This window comes from Ruditapes philippinarum, unplaced genomic scaffold (assembly GCF_026571515.1).
Source record: "Ruditapes philippinarum isolate M1 unplaced genomic scaffold, ASM2657151v2 ctg8961_1_1_1_1, whole genome shotgun sequence".
Lineage (NCBI taxonomy): Eukaryota > Metazoa > Mollusca > Bivalvia > Venerida > Veneridae > Ruditapes > Ruditapes philippinarum.
Genome location: NW_026861394.1, coordinates 88,729 through 110,861, shown reverse-complemented (window position 1 = coordinate 110,861; position 22,133 = coordinate 88,729). Strand labels below are relative to the sequence as shown.

The window sequence follows — 22,133 nt, the reverse complement described above, 5'->3', positions numbered from 1 at the left end:
TTTTATAAAAGAAGAATGTCATTAGGACAAGACGCAATGTATTAAATTGAAATATTTCATTCGGAGATAAACATATAATAGGATTACCGTTACAAATGTAAGCATGAATTCCACGTGCATAAAACGTGTAGCACGCATTAATACATGGTCAATAATTCGACCCTTTTTCTTTACTTGACATGTTTACACTTATAAAAGTAAATATTGAATGCATAATTTCCACAATGGGTGCGGTGATTATTGCAAACACATATAATAAAGTAACAAGACTTAACTAGATAAGTGAGATCAATTTAACTGTGTACAGTGAAAACCTATTTCATTAGGAATTTAAGTGATTTTTTTTCAATTTCTCTGTCTATACCTTAAGGTGTAAGTTTATTATATTGGCATATGTAAGAAAATGTTAGCCTGGGTTCCAGTCTGTCGATTTTTTATGTGCTTCTGTTTGGCAAATCGACACTATCAAAACTATCAAATGTTGAGTTATCTATGACGATCGAGTATGAAATAGCGCGTATGTTATGAATAAGCAAAAAATATCAACGCCTGAATCCCAGGCTAACAAAATGTATGCTTATCTAAAATGTAAGCATGCATTTATCTATATTTCAGTTATGTTGTTGCAGTAGCATAGAATTTCAACAGTCTTTTTCCTGGTTCAAGTTAAGATATATAGGCTCCAAAGAAAATTTAAGTGATCGGACGGAAGTAACACGTGCTTGGAATCGCAAGGTAGGTTACACATTGAATGCTAAAGTCACGAAGGACAGGTTACTGTGATTTTGTTTAATATCATTTTATACTATAAGTAGTCTCTGTCGATCACAAACCATGTGGTTTACTTATTTTGTCAAATTTATACATTCCGGTTGCAAGTAAGAATGTTCACTGGTTAACCACGCTTGTATAAACCAGTCGTGTGGGGACAAATAAAGCACGCATGAGTAATAGAAAGAGCATCGAAACACGAAGCTATCTGATTTGTACTCGGGGGCGTAGCCCCGAGTAATAATCAGATTGTCGAGTGTTTTGTGTTCTTTCTCTTTTGTATCATAGTCAAACATTAAAACACGTTCCTTCTTGTCACAATGTAAAACCCCAGAAAAAAAGGAACCAATGAACCAGCATCTGAATATGGTATTTCTGTCGCTTTCACTTTTTCTGCTGTCACAATATGTCAACCCATGCAAAAATGAACCTATCAATGGGCAAGCTCTGGAGTGCGGGTAACTAATACCTGCCCTCTAGTTATAACGCACTTTGCATGTATATGTATGTATACGATTAAACTCCGACACATTTTCAACAGAAAGGTCCCCAAACTATGATACAATATGACTGGTATCGCCATCGACCCCCTCCGTCAGTCAATAGAACATTGTGTCGAAAAATACGATTGTTTTGTCATATTAATCATAAATTCATATAGTTCATACAATTATAATTGTTTGCCTTCAGACACTTTAGTTCTGTAGACGACACTTTGTGGACGTCACTAGACAACAAAAGTTTTACAAAATTATTACAAAATTTAACACTACATTAGATTTGTTTATTTATTTATTTAAGATTTCCTGTAATCAGTGCCTGATTATTCTCAATAATGTTCCGTAGAAGACATATACATTAAAGGCCTATGGTTGCAGAGAATAACCTTTATTTTTTTCCACTCAAAAGTGTTGTGTTTCTTTCTGGTTTCAATTTTTTTCACATTCAGTGCGCTTTCCCCAAAGTTATAAGCATCCAGTATGCTCTTAAACTATAATTTCAAAATTATAACACTCATGCCTGTCCTTTCTACAGTAGGAAAAAGTAGACATAAGGGGTATTTAAGAATATATGTATTCAATTTAAGAATAAACTTGTAACATTACATTAGAAAAAAAACTCCCTTAGGTGTATATAAATGTTGGTGCAATTTAAAAGGCTTCCTTTATTAGTACAAAGAGATCCTTCAAAAAATGTTAAACAGACAAATATTTTGTAAACTATTGCATGACATCGACATATGATAATATTAAATTGTTGTTTTTTCAGATGTGTATATCCTTTCATACCCTATAACGTAATGCAACGTCATCACAAAGGGGTCACTTTTAGTGTAGATTTCATATTGAATTCCACAATGTGGATGTTGCCGAAACATTGAAAAAAACGCACGGGATGTGACGTGATCAAAGTCAAGGACGTTTGTTTTAACACTGATAAAAGCATTTAACAACAGTATGTTACTCTGTTCCGTGAGAAGTCCACAAAATTGTGAATATTAGTTCTGCTGCAAACACATTTGGGGTTTGTTGCTTACATTTCGCTGCCTGCCATAATGTTGTTTTTTTTGTTGTTGTTGTTGTTTTTTTGTTGTTGTTTTTTTTTCGTAAATTGAATTGGATCTCAAGGTGGGTGAAAGGGACAAAATGAACCAAGTGCTCTAACGCTCGCGTTTCTGTCAAACACACATTTATCACATCGCATGAGGTTGAAAGATCCAATCTTACTTCCATTTTGGACTGAGAAACTATAATTCGAGGAATGGAGGGGGTCTATATGAAAATGCTTGCAAAAATGGCCGTCGTTCTACAGAACATAAGCTACATATCAGTGGAACATAACGCCGTTTTCAAAAAAAATCTATCAATCGATACAAATTAATTTTATTAAGATGTTCCATTTCCTAATTTGTACAGTTGCTCTAATTTTCGTATTTAATGTATCAACGTAGATACGACAAATAGAACAAAAACCAACACAAATTTAAATATCAATACATGTTTCGTTTTATTAGCTTCGTAAGTTGATACATAAAGAAAATGAAAAGACGTCTACAAAAAGGAAGCCATATTTTGCGCGTAAAAGAGACGTTATAATATTATAATGCAATAAAACGTCTATTTCTGTTTTATACAAAAAAACATGAGCATATTTTTAACAAAAACGTAATTATTTTAAATAGCATACATAATTTTCGAAAAGAATTACATAAAATAACTGGATCAATTATAGATACATACATGTACATTTTCATAGAAAAACTAGGCTAGTAAAAAAAGTATGAAAATAACAGTTACTTATGTGAAAGTTTAGGATTTCGAAAAAAAAACTTGCTTTATTTGTAAAAAGGGAGATAATAATTTAGAAACATCGCTATCATTCAGTATATCTTATAAAACTTAAAAAATAAAATGAAAGTTACTTATATATTTAATTTATATATTCAAGTTATGGCATTATGTTCAAAATTAACCTTTAAATCAATGTACAAATATGTATTACGTTAAAGGCACTGAAGCAGTAAAAAACTTATCTATTACAGACAATAAGTTATAAAAGCCCACAGCAAGGTCATTGACATATTGATACTGACGTATATACTATATATGTCCTCATTCCTACTGAGTAAAGTATGTCAATACAGACTATATCTGATCTATTTTCTCATTAAGAAAATCGGTCAGACCCTTCATACGACACAACACTATATTTTACTTAATAATATGTCACAGTACAGTCATCAGCAGTAACTTTGTCAGGACATCTTTAAAGTAAGATTATGATTATTTACAGCCTTGTCCTACCAACAACATACTTGACATCACTATAACAATAATTTATACATGACATTGCATGGTACAACTCGAGAAACAATATTATATTATTATTGTAATGAGTGAAACAACAACAAAAACATTATAAAAATAAACTAATTCTAACTTTAAAATAAAACGCTAAGACTTTTGATAAGAAGACAAACAAAATCACAGTAATATAAACAACACTTTCAGAGACTTTTTATAAAAGATATCATACACTTCCAAGTTATTAATGAAATGAAAGATGTACCTGGGCAAGTATTCATATACCCAGGATATTAACACAAACATGTGGTAGTGAATTCACTTGTTTCTATTATTTAACTGCATGCATAAACGTAACAAACGCCATATGATGTTACAGGACATTACGGTTAGTGCCCATACTAGATTTTGTTTACACATTGTATTTCATCTTTTTCCTAATTTTCCATTATTAGTTATTTTCCTCATTCTTTCCAATATTGTATACAAAACATACTGTATATACGGTTTTCATTTCATATTTATAATCTGGACCTTAAGCAATCAGTACTAGTAATAAGACGTGTTATAAAAGGCACATAATTGTAAGTATATTGGACACTATTCAATAAGATATTACTATTTAAATATCGTCTTTAACCTGTTTATTGATACATGTAGTTCGTTTAACATATATAATTCCAAAGAACATAAGATAAGAACGATTTTAGAAACCACAAATAGTCACTCAATATTATAGTTAAAATACATTATGCACTAAAGGACAACTATTAATAAGGTTCTAATTTTTAATTAATAAAAGTTTTGTTGCGGATCAAGCATTTTCATAGCCTTCTTGATATTAAACATACAGAAGAAAAATAATTGTGTTATTCTTGTTGAAAATACAATGTTTCACTTTCAATAATATTAAAAAAATTTGATACTTGATATGGTATTTGGTAGGCATAAATTTCGAGTTGATCTTAAATCAATTTGATTAATTCATAGAATAAGAACATTATTTGATTTTGGTACAATTTTTGACAGATTTGTACTTTAAAAAGTGAATTATGATAACTTGTTTTATTTGTTTTCAAGGGCGTCCAGTTTCAATTTTCCGGACAGAAAATCCGAACAATGTAGCACCACTTCGACGTGCAAATGTGTAAAAATGATTATATAAAAAACAAATTTTGAATTAAATTAAAACCAAATACTAAGTATGATTCTAAGCCCGATTACAGCTAAACGCGTTTAAACGGTTTTCATTTTTTATACCATTTTGAACAATAAAATGATTATGCTGCAACGATGGAGCAAATGATATGAAATATGAGCCGCGTTACGACAAAACCAACTTTATGCGTTTGCGACCAGCATAGATCAAGACCAGCCTGCGCATCCGCGCAGTCTGATCAGGATCCATGCTGTTTGCTTACAAACCCTATTACAAGAAAGGAAACTGATAGCGAACAGCATGGATCCTGATCAGACTGCACGGATGCGCAGGCTGGTCTGGATCCATGCTGGTCGCAAACGCAAAACGTTGGTTTTGTCGTGACGCGGCTCATATGTCACACAAATTCTAGGTAAAGTTGGTAAAGTCCTACACCAAATACTGTCAAATGTCTCTGTTGAACTATATTTTATAGTTTAGTCATGCCACAAAAATCGCGGTGGAGTCCTTTTAATAAACGCAGCAAAAATACTGAGCATTCATTTATTCAAATGTAACGATACGTCAAATGACGTGTCATGTCAAAAAAGAAGTAAAAAAATATCGAATTTGATAAATTGAATTTTCTGTCCTATTCAAACTTATGGAAATACATTTAGGTATATATATCCTTCGACATACGGCGATTGTCAGCCATTTAGTACGTATATTAAAAGTGAGTGATATTCACTATCTAAGTTACTGATAAGACGTCCGTCGAGGGAATAGACGTCAAGTCCAAAATGATTGATAGCGTGTGAGATTGGATAAACGGAATTGCTTTGATACATATCCGAATACGTTATGGGTTACATTCTTTGAAAAGACAAAAAACGTAAAGTATAGTAGTTATATTGAAAGCCGTGAACAGTGGTGTTTGAAACGTAAAAAATGCGAAATCCCTAAAGAATGCCAAAAAAACGGGATATTGGAAATGATGTTGAAGTTCATTTGGAATGAGCTGGTTCATAGACCGATAGCGGTACATGTAATGATACCTTAATTTTGGTATAAAATGAAATGCTTTGCCCTTATAAAAGAACTTACGAATAATGTTTTGATACAGTGTTATTTACTTTTTCAAGAAATTAAATTTATAAATGTATCGCTACTGTAGATATAAAATTTTAGCATAAATGATAGGATAAATCAAAGGGGATAAAGAAGCGAATCTAGAAAATCTCCTGCTGAGTAAATTAGACTCACTTGAACTATTTGAACTATTTACAGATATGACCTTATGATGCAATTTGAAAAACGTTCTTGTAGAAATCCGACAGAAATGTATGGTGGCTGATTTGGTACATTTTGAGCGTTGCGTTGTTGATAGCGACAACACAACCTTTATCGTTATCACCTTTTCGTCTTGTCGTTAAAGAAACGCGCCAAACGGCTCGTTTTCGCACTGTCGTCTTGTAGTTCTGTTACCAGTGAAGCACGCCAAACGGCGCATTGTCGTGCGGCGCGATGTCGCCTAGTCGCTTAACCCTGTCGCCAGTCCTTCGATTTGAGCCGAGCGACAATGTGACATCGCGACAACATGCCGCATGACAACGCGCCGTTTGGCGTGCATCGTTAGTGACAGGACGACAGTCCGACAATGCGCCGTTTGGCGCTTTGTCGTACTTTCGCTAGCGACAACACGACGCACAAACACGACAACACGACGCACGTTCCAAATCAGCCACCATAGAAATGCCTATTCTGGTAAATTACCCTATTTTGAGAAAGTACTTAATGACTACATAAATCGTAGACCGCTTATTCATAGACAACCATTTGCTAGCAATTGATAAGCTCGGTAATAGGATCATAGTATCTAATAAAATTATAATGCACTTGCTGATAATTTTCAGACCTTTGAAGTCTTTTGCAGAAGAGATGCGTCAAACGATTCTGGTCGTTTAGTTTCTTTTATTACATCATAGATAACGAGACTGTGTAATCCGTAGCAATATTATCTGGAGGCGTGCAGCTTTAACAAGATTATTTATGTTACTTCATTCCAATGACTAAAAGCATCATACATTCTCGTTTAATGACAAATTCAATTGTCTGTTTGTTACGTTGATTTTTTATATATACGCCATAATGATAAATTCATTTCAATAAAAGCATTATAAGTATAATATGATATTCTTCTCGTGAGCATGTGTCATAATTCAATGAATATGTGACGATGTCATACAATTCAAGTTGAAATCAAACAGAAAAGAAAGCGAATTTTCTTTTGATAATATAAAATAGAGAAAAACAGAGTTCTTAGGAAAGCCCAACACGTCAAAATTGAAAATGTTGCAGGCTCAGTTTGACTGAGCTTGTTCATGGCCGGTACTGGAAAGTGCGCCCTCTAGCACCGGCTAAAGCAGAATACGGTCAAAATGAGTTAAATTGGAAAAAAATGATCAATATACATGTCATTGTATTTCATCTTTACAGTTATGTTTTATGTACTTAAAAGTTATACCAGCACTAGCCTTGACAAAAAAATTAAAGTTCCGGAAAAAAGAACCTTACCAACTGGCATTAAACTATATATCTTATCAGTAAAGAGAAAGAGGTGAATATTCATCGGAATGATTCGACATGAATGGTTGTGCTGGCTGTATCACGTTTGCGACTGCGCCATCAGATTGTAATAACTTTTAGCTTTTCATTTTTAACCAAATAGAGAAAGTAAGAATCCTTAAAGAAAGTCCCATTAACGGCAAATTTGAAAATATTGCAGGCTCGGTAAACTTTTTTTTGTGATTAACCAAATGATAATGTTCTATGCACGATGAAATGGGCAGATGTTTACTTCACTAAAAGAAAACAAATATGTAAACAGGAGCAACGCTATTTTGGATATTTCGTCTCGAAATTGCATCGCAAATGATGAGAGAACAATAGTTCCGCGGGCATGGCATTTAAAAAATAAAAGTATAATTACGCTTTAAAAAGGCCATTTTTAGAAAATGTGTTTCCTTTTCATCCTGGTTTTGTTTTGTAAATGAGCCAGTGTTCAACATAGGGCTGTAATTGGCACAAATAAAACTCAGATCAAATATAAACCAAAAGAATCTTACACCGGCTGCTGCTACAGACCAGAATGTCTAGCTCGCGGGTAACTGTTTACGGAAGTAACGAGGCTCTGCCGAGTTTCCGCTAAAAAGTTATCTTAGAGCTAAATATTCCTGTCTGTGACGACACCCACTGGCCAGTGTTTGATTCTTTTTCTTGCATATTACAAATTAATGATATTACGAAAAGAAATTACAAAACTAATAGTTTTATTTAGCATTTTTTTCTTATACTAGCGAATGAATTTACAACTTCATTCATAATGACGCACAATGACGTCATCCTAAGAACGCAACTCATTCATTACAGGCGCTTGGGAATGACGTCATTAAAAACACGCAACTCGGTGTAAGACAGGTTTTTATAGCACCGGTGTCAATGGTAGGATACTACGTCATCGCGCATCTGCTAAATGCTCCCACTCGGACCATTTTTTTGCAGAAAATCCGTCGACTCGGAGGTAAATACAATTTTATTATAAGAAATAGCAAGAGTATCAAACAATCATGTACAAGCACACCAAAAAAATGGCAATAGTACTAGAGATAATTGTAAAAAAAGTTTATAGATTTATTGCCTGGTTTAGGCCTGAAAACGGGATAAGTGTTTTTCTCTAAATGTTCCCACTCGAACTTTTCCCGAAACATATACGAAAACCTACTTGAAATTATTTTTAACGTACCGGAACATAAACCGAGTCATGTTTACACATTTTTTCTAGATAAGGTTTCAAATATTTGTATTCAAATGTGAGATTTTCTTCATCCTTTTCAAAAATGAAAAATGCTCAATTTCACAGATGCTCCCACCCGGACCCAAATATATACAGATTTTGAAAGCACATTGCTGTGTTAAGGACAGACGTACCGTAAGACAAAAATAAAGGATAATAGGAATCCGTTATAGTTCTTTATTCCTTATTTGAAATAGGAATAAGGAACTATTAAATTGGATTAAAAGGAAAACGGAACTAGGAATAAGAAATTGGTTCCTTATTCCAATAAGGATATTCGAAAAAGAAATAATAAAAAAGGAGGTTTACATTTTGTATAGTGTGTATGTACAATTTTAATGGGGAGTGTGGCATACAAATATTTGAATGTATGGAAATATTCCTTAGGGTATTTAAGTTTTGACCGTGCGACCACATACACGCATCAAGGGCAATGAGTGGGAAGTGACCGTGCGACCACACACACGCATCACACATTTCCTCTATTATAAAACAGAGGACATAAACAAGCCATTTCTTTGTCCCCCTCATTGTTTAATAAGGGGAGATTAAGAAATGACTTAATCAGTGTCTTTCCACAAAATGGAGTACATGCTTTTGCACTGGTTTTTTATTATTTTTACAAGGGCATTATATATCAGCACATTATAAACAAACTTATTAGTTATGAAATTGTATATTAACACTGAAATAATTGCTTTTTCTCAGTAAAAATTAAAATGTTTTTATACCTGCAAAACAAGTCCTTTTTATAAAAAAACAAAAAAGCATTAACTAAGTCACAAAATTGATAAAACACAATGTTTATACAATTGAAGGTAGGTAATAAAGGTTTGTTTTCAATAATTTTCTTCTTTTATAAGTAAATAGCAATTTGTATATGTTTGATCTTTTCCATTGTATCTGGACATACAAATTTTCGTTACTTTTTTCTCAATGTATAGTGAATGTTTTTCCAACAAAAACATTAATAATGTCTTTGTAATAGAAATGACGTGTATTTAATAAACGTATACTGTCAAATGTCTCTTAGCTCATTTTTTTATTTAAATGTCAATTCATTTACGAAGAATGTACATGTATCTGTTTTATATCCAACAACAGTAAACATGTCTTAACTCAGCGAATGTTAAAAAACGTCACCCAATTGGTGGTCTTTAACAAAAGAAGTCTGGTAATATCTTTTTCTCATCTGGTAATTTTTAGCGGTCGTACTTAGTTGAATCCTAAATAACCTAAACAGACAAACAATTAAAACCTATTTATAAGATGATATCATGTCAAGTCCCAGGTATTACCATATCATTATTATTTAGATAATTTGTTCCAACGTAATACCAACAATGTGGGGTGAAATGAAGTATCAACAGAAAAGTCAACTCAGAAAAGAGTCATATATTAACAAAGTATTTGGTTATTTTGCTAGATAAGTAGTCTTTAATGATATATTCTTAGACAATATTGATATCTGCAAAAATAATTTAAGGCACAATTAAGTACAGAGGTCAACACAGAAAAGATGCGTAGAACATTTTGCTAAATTAGATAAAGATTTACGATGTAGTGTTCTCACACAAGATTACTATATTAAAGATTAAATTGAAATTGTAGACATTTAATGGAATAAATATTATTTAACCTTAAGGTTTAAGTATTTTCATCAAGCCCTGTTAGGAACATTTAAGCTTAGCTTTGATTGAAAATTAGGTTACTGTAATAAAATACTATAGTGCTTTTGACCGTATAAAGTAAATTCCTGTATAACTGGTATTGTTTTTGATTGGGTTTTTACGACACACCGACACAGTATAGGTCATATGGCGATGTTCCAGCTTTACTGCTGGAGGAAGACCGTGCATTATTTCAGGCACGAACGTGCACCCGAGTAGAACCACTAACGTTCCGTAAGCTAGCTTGATAGCTTCCTCACATGAAAGAATCCAGAAGTCCCTGTCGGGATTCGAACCCACAGCGGTAAGGGGTAAGTGATTCCTGTATAGTAAAGATTTAATATTATCATTAAAAGTTGTTATTTCTGAAAGGCCTGTAAACCAGTCTAAATATTCTTTTGATGTTATGTTACAATCATTGTTACAGTAAATCTGTCTCACTTAACATATCCACTTCGATGGGTGAGAGGGACAATGACTTGACGCAAACAGTTATGAAACAATCGAAATTTGCGAGAATCATTACCAGGGAATGTCGACATGGTGATTTTATTTTTCTAAATACATGTATTATCAATATTCAAGTTCTATTTCATATTTTTAATTCATTGGGCTATGAATATTGTTAAAATGTAAAGAATATAAATCCAAATTATGGGATTGATTTCGTTGTTTAATGCCTAAGAAAAAGACAGGACAAATAGAAATACATCGTCCGAATAGTTATGAAAGCGATATGGAAATCCAGTATACCAACATTTATGCATAACAATGTTCTATTTATAGCGTGTATAAAACAATTTTAACTTATAAAATACTGGCATATTAACAATCGCAACTTTTCGGCCCTTTCCGTCAGTCTTCGGATAAGGAGTATGAATACACAGAACTGATACGTATTGCGGTTTATTCTACGCTAAGAAACTAAACATGTAAACAAATGGTTATTTAATTCTGTGAGTTATTGACAAGTTTATTTCCAATATGTCAAGTAAAAATCCACATAAAATAAGTGAATTTGTAGAAGCAAATGCAAACAGTACATTATTTACAAATTACATTTATTATTATGGTTGTAGAATCCGAAAGTACAAAATGCAAACCTGTTGACATGAAGTCGGATATGTTTAAAATTGTACATCAGTGGGCATTTTTAGTTAAAAAGTGTTGTCAGGCATATTTTCAATCATACTTGTACCGGAACAGACTTTTTTCCTTTGGATTTCAAATATATACAAACACTTTTACTATTTACATCTGAAACCACATGTTAGAACTTCTTTTAATTCGACAACAACAACAACAACAACAACAACAAATACTTGTATTTTTTTAGTCACGTTACATAGAACAGTATGACTGAATACAATGTTATAAAATATGAGTTTTTCTTTTCTTTTTTTTTTCTTTTTTTTAATATCAAAATCAAGCATCGTCACATATGGGTGGTTGGCTTTGTTAAACAACATGGGGTGTGTTTTGTACACATTTCTCAAACCACATTTTGCGCAAAAATGGTTCAATATCAACACAGGGGATTATAAAATTTTGTCCTAAATATGTATAAATAAAAGGTACATGATATCCTAGCACTTTTTTAAAAAAAAGGAATTCTTTAAAAAAACAAAAACAAGTAACATAAAGGGTGAAAAATAGACAAAAGGAAAAAAATCGCGTTATAGTTAACATAGATAGCGCAACTGTTTCCGAGGTTATTATAGATAATAGCAGAGGACGTTCCGACTGGCATATTTTAATGAATGTGTCTCTGTTCTTCGTCTTGTAAGGTTTATAACCTATTTTGTCTTATCTAATTTTTAGTATTTTTTAAACAAAAACCCCCAAAATTCTAAAATGATGTGATTTAAAAAAAGATAAGCGTAACTAAGGCTTTTTTTTTCTTAACAAATCGTCAAATAACGAGAAAAGAAAAGAAAAGAGATGAAATGAATCAATTAAAGTCAAAAAGACAATATATGGCGATTCTTTCGAAATAGCCCACAGTAATTTCTTTTGTACTTAAAGGAAAACGTCGACCCCTTTTGATTTTTTTTTATACTTCTTTTAAAAAATGCAAAGTAAGGATTTTAAAATGGGCAAATAATTGGGGGTTTTGCATAAAAACATAATTTTCGCCTTTTGACATAGATGTAAGATATTATAACCAAGAAAAGGGGGGCCGGGGCCCAAGTGGGTTAAAGGCGGACTTAAAACCCCTTCCCCTACCGTGTGGGGTTTGAAAACCCGACAGGGACTTTGGGATTTTTTTTCATGTGAGGAAAACTACCCGCAGATTAGGGACGTGGTGGCTACTCAGGGGGCCCGTTCGTGCCAATAACCACAGAAGGCAATGAGGTCTTCCTCCCCCATTTAAAGCGGAACGTCGCCAATCCTACGTCGGGTGGTTAAACCCCCCAAAAAAAAACAAAAAAAACCCTAATGATATGGAATTTAAATTACTCTACGTTTAATGTTAAACATGTATTGATGAAACATTGATTACACTTCATGTTACAAGTACAGTATATTTATTTCATTTAATGCAATACTTAATGTTTTAGTATATCGGTTACACTTAATGTAGTACAGACACAAATTTAGTAGTATATTGATTATTCTTATTGTTAAGATATGCTGTCATTCTACTAATTTTCTTAAACTTGATTCATAATATTTGTAATATTTTCCAAAAGCCCTTAATGGTGATATTCAAGGAAAGAATGTACATTATTATAGAAAAGTCAAGGTCGGGTATTGAGATAACGTTTTTTCCATGGAAGATTGTTGTAACATAATGTTAAAGCAGACGCCTCCAGAATCGTGCTGATTTTCATGGAAAAAAAACAGATAAAATTAATTATAAAGTACATTTTGTATAAAATTGTGAAGTAACCAAAAGGAAGCAATTTGTACATTATCAATTGCACTTACATTCCATGTTATTTGCCAGAAAGATGTAAAAACATGCAAAAATAACCCTTACTGCGTTATTAACGCAGTAGAAATATAGATATAATTACTGACAAATCAGCCATTAATCGCACATTACATGTCAATTATTACTTGAAGCTTGAATTCTCATGCTTGATTGTATTGTAATATGTTGGCTTATCTGGAGGCATGCAGCTTTAAGATGTCAGATTGTCTCCTAATTGCTGCGTCTTAACGGGATATTACACATAGGTTTTGATTGGCATATACTCTCAGAGATATATCGAAATGGCTTTGTAATGCCAGAGGTCATTTACAACATGGCTGGTAGGATGACTGGTCAAATACTTAAACATTGCTGCCATGAATATAAATTAGAATGTAAATCACGTTACTTTTAAAGATCCTGTTACTCATTTTTTTATGGTTTTATATCATAAATATGATGCCAAAGTGAAGATGTATCAATATTGTAAGTTCCAAAAAACATTATTTGTAAAGATATTACCGAATTTACATTTCATGTTAATAAAAGGAGGAAATTAGAAATTTATTTTCTATAAAGTCGAAGTCAAATTTTTCAATAAGAAATGAAAGCCTATATTTTAATGATTACATATAATTGGGAAACTATTTTCATATTCTTCGATGTTTGAAAATTGTTTTAGAAGCATAATTATTACATATATAAAATTTCATATAAGTGTGGTAACAACATAAATTACAACATACAGGATCTTTTAACACTTGTTAAACATGATTGTTATATATTTCTTTGAGCTGCGTCATGACAAAACCAACATAATGGGTTTGCGACCAGCATGGATCCAGACCAGCCTGCGCATCCGCAAGTCTTATCAGGATCCACGCTGTTCGCTTACCAACCCTTTTACAAGTAGAGAAACTGATAGCGAACAGCATGGATCCTGATCAGACTGCGTGGATGCGCAGGCTGGTCTGGATCCATGCTGGTCGCAAACGCACTATGTTGGTTTTGTCGTGACGCGGCTCATATTTATTTATTCATTTTAATATGCTGCTTTATTTATTAACTTTACTTTATGTACTCTTGAGATGTAGAATAATCAGACAAATATGCTTCGTAATTGGCACTGGGTGTCGAGACATTGCAATTAGATATGTATTAATGGCATGCAAGGGATGTTAATAAATAGATGAACCATGAAATAATCCTTTTGATGTTGTAATAAGGCGCCTGAAAAACTGCACCATATTGCAATTTCTTCTTACTACTATATATGAATGCAAAACTTGCCGACAATTTAATGCTTGACAGACATAGCAATTATTGCAATGTGGCAGGAATAAATCAAATGGCAACATGGCAACAAACGAGACAGAAGACTTGAGACGTGCGTACAATTATTTACATTAATATAATTATACTCGTAAAATATATTAAGCGTTTTCACGATCATTTTAATCTTAATACTGATATCACCATCAGGGAAATCTCTTAGAGATTAAAGGCTATGCAAATGTCACCTGAAAAAAATATTTCAGTTACTTTTTGTATTTACAGAACTTAAGAGGTCTGTAATTGTTATTAAAGCTGCATGCCTCTAGATGAGCCAAAATATTTCCATAAAGTCAAGCTTCAGAATAATGTACTAAGATTTTAGAAAAAGTAAAAGATTCAAGCTTCTAGTAATAATTAACATGTAATGTGCGATTAATGGCTGGTTTTTCAGTAATTATATCTATATTTCTACTGCGTTACTAACGCAGTAAAGGCTATTTTTTGCATATTTTTGTATCGTTTGGGTACATAACATGGAATCTAAGTACAATTGATAATGTACAAATTGTTTCCCTTTGGTTACTTTTATACTTAATTTCCATTTTTTTCCATGAAAATCAGCATGAATCTGGAGGCGTGCTGCTTTAAGTATCAGATTACGAAATGCATACATATATCTAAAATAAAAGAAATAAAATTTAATTTCAATAAAAGGAAGTATAAACTCCCATTTGATATTATGGATACTCTTAATGAATAGGTACACAATGAAAATGACACAATAACATTGACAAAAAGTGTACTGATACAACAATTACTTGTCAATACAATTACATAATTACACTTCTTGTTTGTTTATCTGGAAAAGATCTCCACTGTTGTATTCAGATGGATAAACATTTGTGGAATAGAAGCATTATCAGATTGAGATAATGCGTTGTTGATTTGATTCCTATAAATAGCACAATGTACTAAATACGTAAACCTGTTTACTGTTGTACTTTTACAGAGACACTTTTATTCTGACATTGTATTTGATTGACAATATGTACTGCTATTTTCAGGGTGTTAATTAACCTGGACAGCTGTTTTTATATTTACAAAGAAAGGATAAGATAATGATGAAGACGTATCGTATATAAAACTATTTATTTTGTACAAAAGACAACATTTATTTACTTATATTAAATTATTTACTTACGTACATAAAACCAAAATATCACAATCACTTATTACGGAATCTGTTTGATGACACTGACAGAACCCTAAAAAAGAAATAAAGAATCCTTAATTACGCTCAAAAAGACAAAATTAAAAATGTTGCAGGCTCGGTTTCATCGAGTCTGTTCATGTTACCATAATAATGGAAAGTGCAAGTTACCATTCAAGTCCCCTAGCACCGACTTAAGCAGTATTCAACATTTAATATAAAATGGTAAAATTTGGAATTTTGAAATATCCGCAGATGTGTTCAAACGGCGGTTATCATGGAACCTTCAATGTGACGCGTTAGTGCCATTCCATGAAAAGCGGCATATTGTCTCAAAGTAAAAGAATGTGTGTGCCCTAACCGAGAAAACAATGGGCGAAACTAAATAAAATGGAATTTTGAAAGAGGATCAGAGGTTATGAAGCCTACATATCACAGATAAGATATCAAAAGACATGCTTATGGGGTTATTTCAAACAAGTCAGTTGCAGGGCACTGAAACATATTTAGATAATTTTCTAACAAAACTGCTGTTGGTATATTTCAAGCTTAGTATGCAAATAGTTATATTGCGTAAACTCAGAAACTAATTACGATGCCATTTCTTTAACAAAATAACCAGCCGTAATTCACGAATGTCAAATAATGTCTCGCTCGCAATTAATGGACTAAACCTTAGACTATTAGACAGTGTGTTTCATTTGTCAGTTGTTGATTTGATGGGTAATGGTTAACATGACTTGACTGAAAAATAGCTAGATAAGACAAAAATCAGTAAATTATTTGACTTTATACATTTAATAAAAAATAACCTATGCTAAAAGAATGATTTTGTCAAGCAGTCTCCCAGTACTTATTGCCTTCACTTTTTGCAAGGAACCGAAACGTCTGTACATACCAGAACAGAGTACAGTGCGAATGACCGAAGAAAAGATTTCATTATAAATAACACCAAAAATGGCCTGCGCCGTCCGGGAATCAAACCTTGGTCGCCCGATTCACAGTTCAACGCTCTATCTATTGAGCTATCCGGACGGCGTACACGACGTCTTCCAAGTGTCTTCTGGCTACATTATGCTTTACATGTGTAAATATACAAATAAAAAATCATTATATAAATTATTTTGATTAAACAATGAGTAAAATCCTTAAATCTATTGCGAACATGTGTCGTCAATCAATAAATTCGGACGATTTGACAATTAAAGACGAAAATAATGCAAATTGTCTGTTGACAATATAAATGACGGTCAAAATGAGTTGAACGGGAATGAGTGATCATTATGCGTGTCAATGCAGAGATCAGTTATGTTCAATGGCCTCAATGCTATACTAGATCTAACCTGGATGAATTAAATTTCGGTTTCTAACATATTATTTATCAGTGAATTTATAACAAACTTTTTTAGTTATGAAATTGTATATTACCACTGTAATAATTGATTCTTTAACAGTAAACGTAACATTCTTGTACCTGCATAAGTATGTTTATTTTATAAAAAAAACTTAGTCATAAAAGTTCATAAAGCATCATGCTAATGCAGTTAAAGGAAGGTTATAAAAGTTATAAATTCTGTACATCATCGGCGAAATAGTTCACTCCTTATAAACGAAAGACGCTGACTACTTCAAAGCAGCAGGCCTCCAGATTCATGTTAATTTTCATGAAAATTTTGGAAATGTATTTAAAGTTAAATATTGTGAGGGGAACAAATAAAGTAATTTACATATTGCAATCGGCACTTACAGTCCAAGAAAAATACCAAAAAAGGTCAACATAAGCAAAGGTAGCCCTAACTGCGTTAGTAACGCAGTAGAGATATGGTGATAAAATACTGCAAAATCAGTCTTAAACGGCACATTATATGTGAAATTTAACTTGGATTTGAATAGTTTCGGGAGACGCTCAAAATCCCCTTGATCATAATCCCCTTGGTTGATAAACGACATAGTGATCGAAATCCCCTCAACAGAAATGACAGGGTTATCATAATCCCCTTGGCAAAAATAAAGGGGTGGTCATAATCCCCTCAGTGGGTAGTCAAAATCCCCTCAAATAATTTCTTTTCTTATTTTTCTTTTTAGTTCAATGAATTTAAGAACCAACTGCTTCAAGAATTGCTGGAAAAAAAGAGAAAAGCATACAAACAATTAAAAGGTGTATGTTTGTCACAGCCAGTTAATAATGACACCCTTTATTGATGTTATTATTGCTGAGAAAATTGTAAAATACAAACAAATAAATGATAGTTGATTATAATTAATCATTGCAATTATGGCAGACTATGAGATAGCTATACACAATGCTGTGAGAACTGTATTGGCCAGCAACATTCATATCCAGGTAATAAAAAATAAGATCATTTGAAATAATTTATTTCAATGTTAAATGAAGTAAAATAAAAAAAATTAAATGAAACCATTTATTTCATTGCTAAATGAAAAAAAATAAAAAAAAAAATTAAAAAAAATAAATGAAACCATTTATTTCATTAAATAAAAAAAATAAATGAAACCAAATTTCTGTTAATAATTATACAAGCCTTTAACATGTCTGACGTTGAATCAGGATAAAAGTTGCTGAAAATGAATCATTCAATATATATATCATTCATATTCTTGTTTAATTGTATTATAATATGTAAAAGACTATTTAAACAGCATATTAAAACCTTTTTTTTTTACACCATCTAGGGATGTTTTTACCATCTAACCCAAGCTACTTGGAGAAGAGTGCAAGCAGAGGGTCTTCAGTCTGACTACAACAATGATGATGATGTGAAATCCTTCTGCGGAAAGCTTGACGGTCTGGCGTTTCTTCCATGCAGCGATGTGCAAGAAGGCTTGACGTTACTACGTGAACAGGCCCCAGATCATCTACAGTGTCTGGTTGAGTATTTTGACTCCAACTATGTAAATGGATCCTTTCGCGCAGTCATCACTGCTAATGGAAATATGAGGTTCCGACGCTCCTCTCCAAGATTTCCTCCACCAATTTGGAATGTGCACAGTGCCACAATGACTGACCAGGATAGAACAAATAACCAGTGTGAATATTGGAACAATGGGTTTAAGCACCTTGTTGGACATTCAAATCCTTCACTTTGGACAGTTGTGCAATGTGTTGAAAAGGATGCAAAAAATGGTGGCAGCTGAAATTCTGAGATGTAATCGTGGTGAACTTCTACAGAAACGAGTGAAGAAGGCCACTAAAGCTCACCAGCAGAGACTGAAAGTTTTGTGCTCACAGTACGCAAGTGGCATTAAATCCCTTGAAGACTTCTTGGGTGCTCTGGGACAGATTATCAGAATAAAATAATGTCGGTGCTATGTAAATTCTGTGAATGTGCTAACATATGTAAAATGTGCTGTCAGAAAATAAATAAGAGTGAAATATTATGTCTGGTTTTATATTTTATATTAACATGAAAATGACAACATTGGAGTATTTAAAAATAACCTGTATTATATTGCTAAAGTATACTCCATACTCTTTCCTCTACTCAATGTAATTGCTGTTTGCAACATTTCTTTATGTAACACAATAGTTTAGCTGGAGTGACAAAAGATCAAAGGAAAAAGAATATTGAGTAAAGGGGGTTGTTTTTCACAAGTTGAGGGGATTTTGACCACCCCATCATTTTTGCCAAGGGGATTTTGACTATCCATCAAGGGGATTATGAACACCCGGTCATTTCTGTTGAGGGGATTTCGATCACTATGTCATTTTTCAACCAAGGGGATTATGATCAAGGGGATTTTGATATACACTTTCTTAAAATGTTAGTACATTTTTCTCAATATTGATTTTTTCTAAAATATTTTGGCTCATCTGAAGGCGTGTAGCTTTATACGGGGTCTTTCAAATATTTCAATTCTATTTGAAAGACCCTGCTTTATATAAGAAATTTAGCTTTTTTCTGTTTCCAACAAAAAACATAACAATTTGTGGTGGACAGAAATGACTTGTATCTAATTGATCTTTAAAGTCAAATGTCTGTTAGTTACTTTTGTATTTAAATGTCAATTCAATGACGAAGAATGTATTTGTTTTATATTCAACAACATTAAACCTGTCTCAACCTGCAAATGTTAACATACGTCACTCAATTAGTGGTATTAAACAAAAGAAGTCGCCTAATTTTGTGTTCTCATCATTCTGGTGATTTGACAGTGGTCAAAATGAGGTGAATACTAAATAACCTGACTAGACAAGTCATTATAATCTTTGAGATTACATCATGTCACGTCCAAATTATTATCATAGTTAGTAATATTCAGCTAATTTCTTGCAATTTAATACGCGCTATATGAGATGAGATAAAGTATCAATAACAAGAACAGAGAGGTCAACTCACAAAATAGTCATATAGCATTTTGCTTTATAATAAGTGGGCAATATTACCATAAACTTACAAATTATGTTTTACAACTGTTTCTAACTTTTTTGTATTCTTAGACAATATCGGCCCTTTTTCTTTTATATTTTTAAAGATATGTTTGGAGAAAAAAAACTTAAAAAAGCGTGACTAACATTGTGGTTTACAAATAAATTTATTATTTTTGATATGTTTAAACACTTTTTAACCAAGGCAGGCATTATCTGTGCTTCAAATTATACTACACATGATATATCAGTTCTGCATAAAATCGGTGGCCATATTGGACGCCATCTTGAATTCTGATGAGGTATAAAGGAGGATTTTATTTGTAGAGTTACAATTTTGTAAAGGAGAAACTTTAAACATGCTTAGGTGAAAGTTTCAGGTCTGTACAAACAATGTCACTGAATGAGCTATTATGTACGTCAAATTTATATGGCGGCCATTTTGAAAATGGCGGCCATCTTGAATGAGCAGAGATATGTTTGACATTTACGTGGCCTAAAGATGATTTCCTGAAAGTTTCATGCTTGTATCACCATTTGCACTACTTTGACGTCAGAGACCTTATTTCCCGCCCCACTAAGTATATGGATAACGCTTTATGTAATTAATATATTCATAACGCTTAGTGTAACGATATATTTATGACGCTCAACGTTTTATTATAAATAAATGCTTAGTGCAAAATAAAATATTTATTATGCTTAGTGTGTTGTTAAATTGATAACGATCAACGTTTTAGTAAAATGATCACGCTTAGTGTTGAAATAGTAGAATATTAAAAGTGCTAAAGCAATGTAAAGATGTTTGACAAAAACTAATATTTTAAATATAATCACATTTACTATTGCTGAATTTCTTTCTTGTAACTGCGTATATTTTTCTTACAAACATGTGTTATTGAAAAGATATTATGAATGCAATGTTCAGAGAACATTTTTTAAATCATCTTATTGTATAATTAAACAGTATTTAGTTGTACAATGCAGCAAGAATGAAGGTTTTTATATACACATTCGTTGTGTGTTCCCTACTTTCACAAGTACATTTAATATTTATGCCATTGGGAAGTGAACTTCTGCAGTCATTCTGTTGAATTCCATAAACTAGCTTAATTCATAAAGTTGTGTAATTTCTATCAATATCCCTTAATGATGCTCAATAATTGAAATTCAATGTTATTCATCAAAAGAAAAAACAAGGTCGGATTTTATAAATACGTCAAAGTTTCGTCTTAACGGGATACAACATAAAGTATTTGAGTGGCATGAACTCTCTGAGATATAAACAAATGGCTTTGAAATGACATAGGTCAATTCCAGCAGGGCTGGTCAGATAATTTGTTGAATAATTAAACATTGCTGCTGTGAATATAAATAAGAATATTAATAATAAATCCTGTTACTTTTTAACACTTGGCTGCAAAGTATTAACGTGAATTGGTCTATAATGGACGGTCTGTAATTCCATACAAAATATATTTATAGTATATATTTTCATATGTGATGACAAACGAACAAACAACAAAATAATCATAAATTGAAGCGAGAGGTACATGATCCGATATTACATTTCTTTATATAGCAGATAACGAATTGTTCAAGAACAAAATAAAAAATTTCATGATCATATAGTTATTTATACTTAAACAATTAGGACTCTATCATCATTTTGTTTAATAGATATTTCATAACAATATTCTAATGGTACAGTATATTTCTATTGCTTTTATAAACATTTCAAAAAATATATATCAATGATTCAATGGGTCCTTTGTAGACTAATTCACTTTAACTAATTTGTTTAAATCTGCTGTTTGACGTAACTTTACATTTATTTATATGCTTTGATAATGTAGAATTATTCCACGTTTATTACAGACAAAGCATCCGCAGTGATCGACATAAGGTGTCGCGACATTGCAATGATATTTTGTATTTATTACATACCAGGGGGTTTTAATAAATTAATGAAAAAAAACCAGTCAAAAAAAAAAAATATCCCCCATTTGATGTATTACTATGGTGCCCGTAAAAATGCCTCAAATTTTGCAAATTTACACACTCAGATGTATGCAGAACCTGCCGACAATTTAATGCTTGACAGA

General features: G+C 32.3%; 1 long non-coding RNA gene across 1 annotated transcript; it reads left to right on the top strand.

Annotated features, from left to right (window-relative positions):
- The first annotated feature begins 17,912 nt into the window (after positions 1 to 17,912).
- On the top strand, positions 17,913 to 19,040 carry LOC132715494 (uncharacterized). Its single transcript, XR_009623691.1, has 2 exons — positions 17,913 to 17,985; positions 18,336 to 19,040. It is a non-coding gene; the product is annotated as an uncharacterized LOC132715494 (long non-coding RNA).
- Positions 19,041 to 22,133: the final 3,093 nt, after the last annotated feature.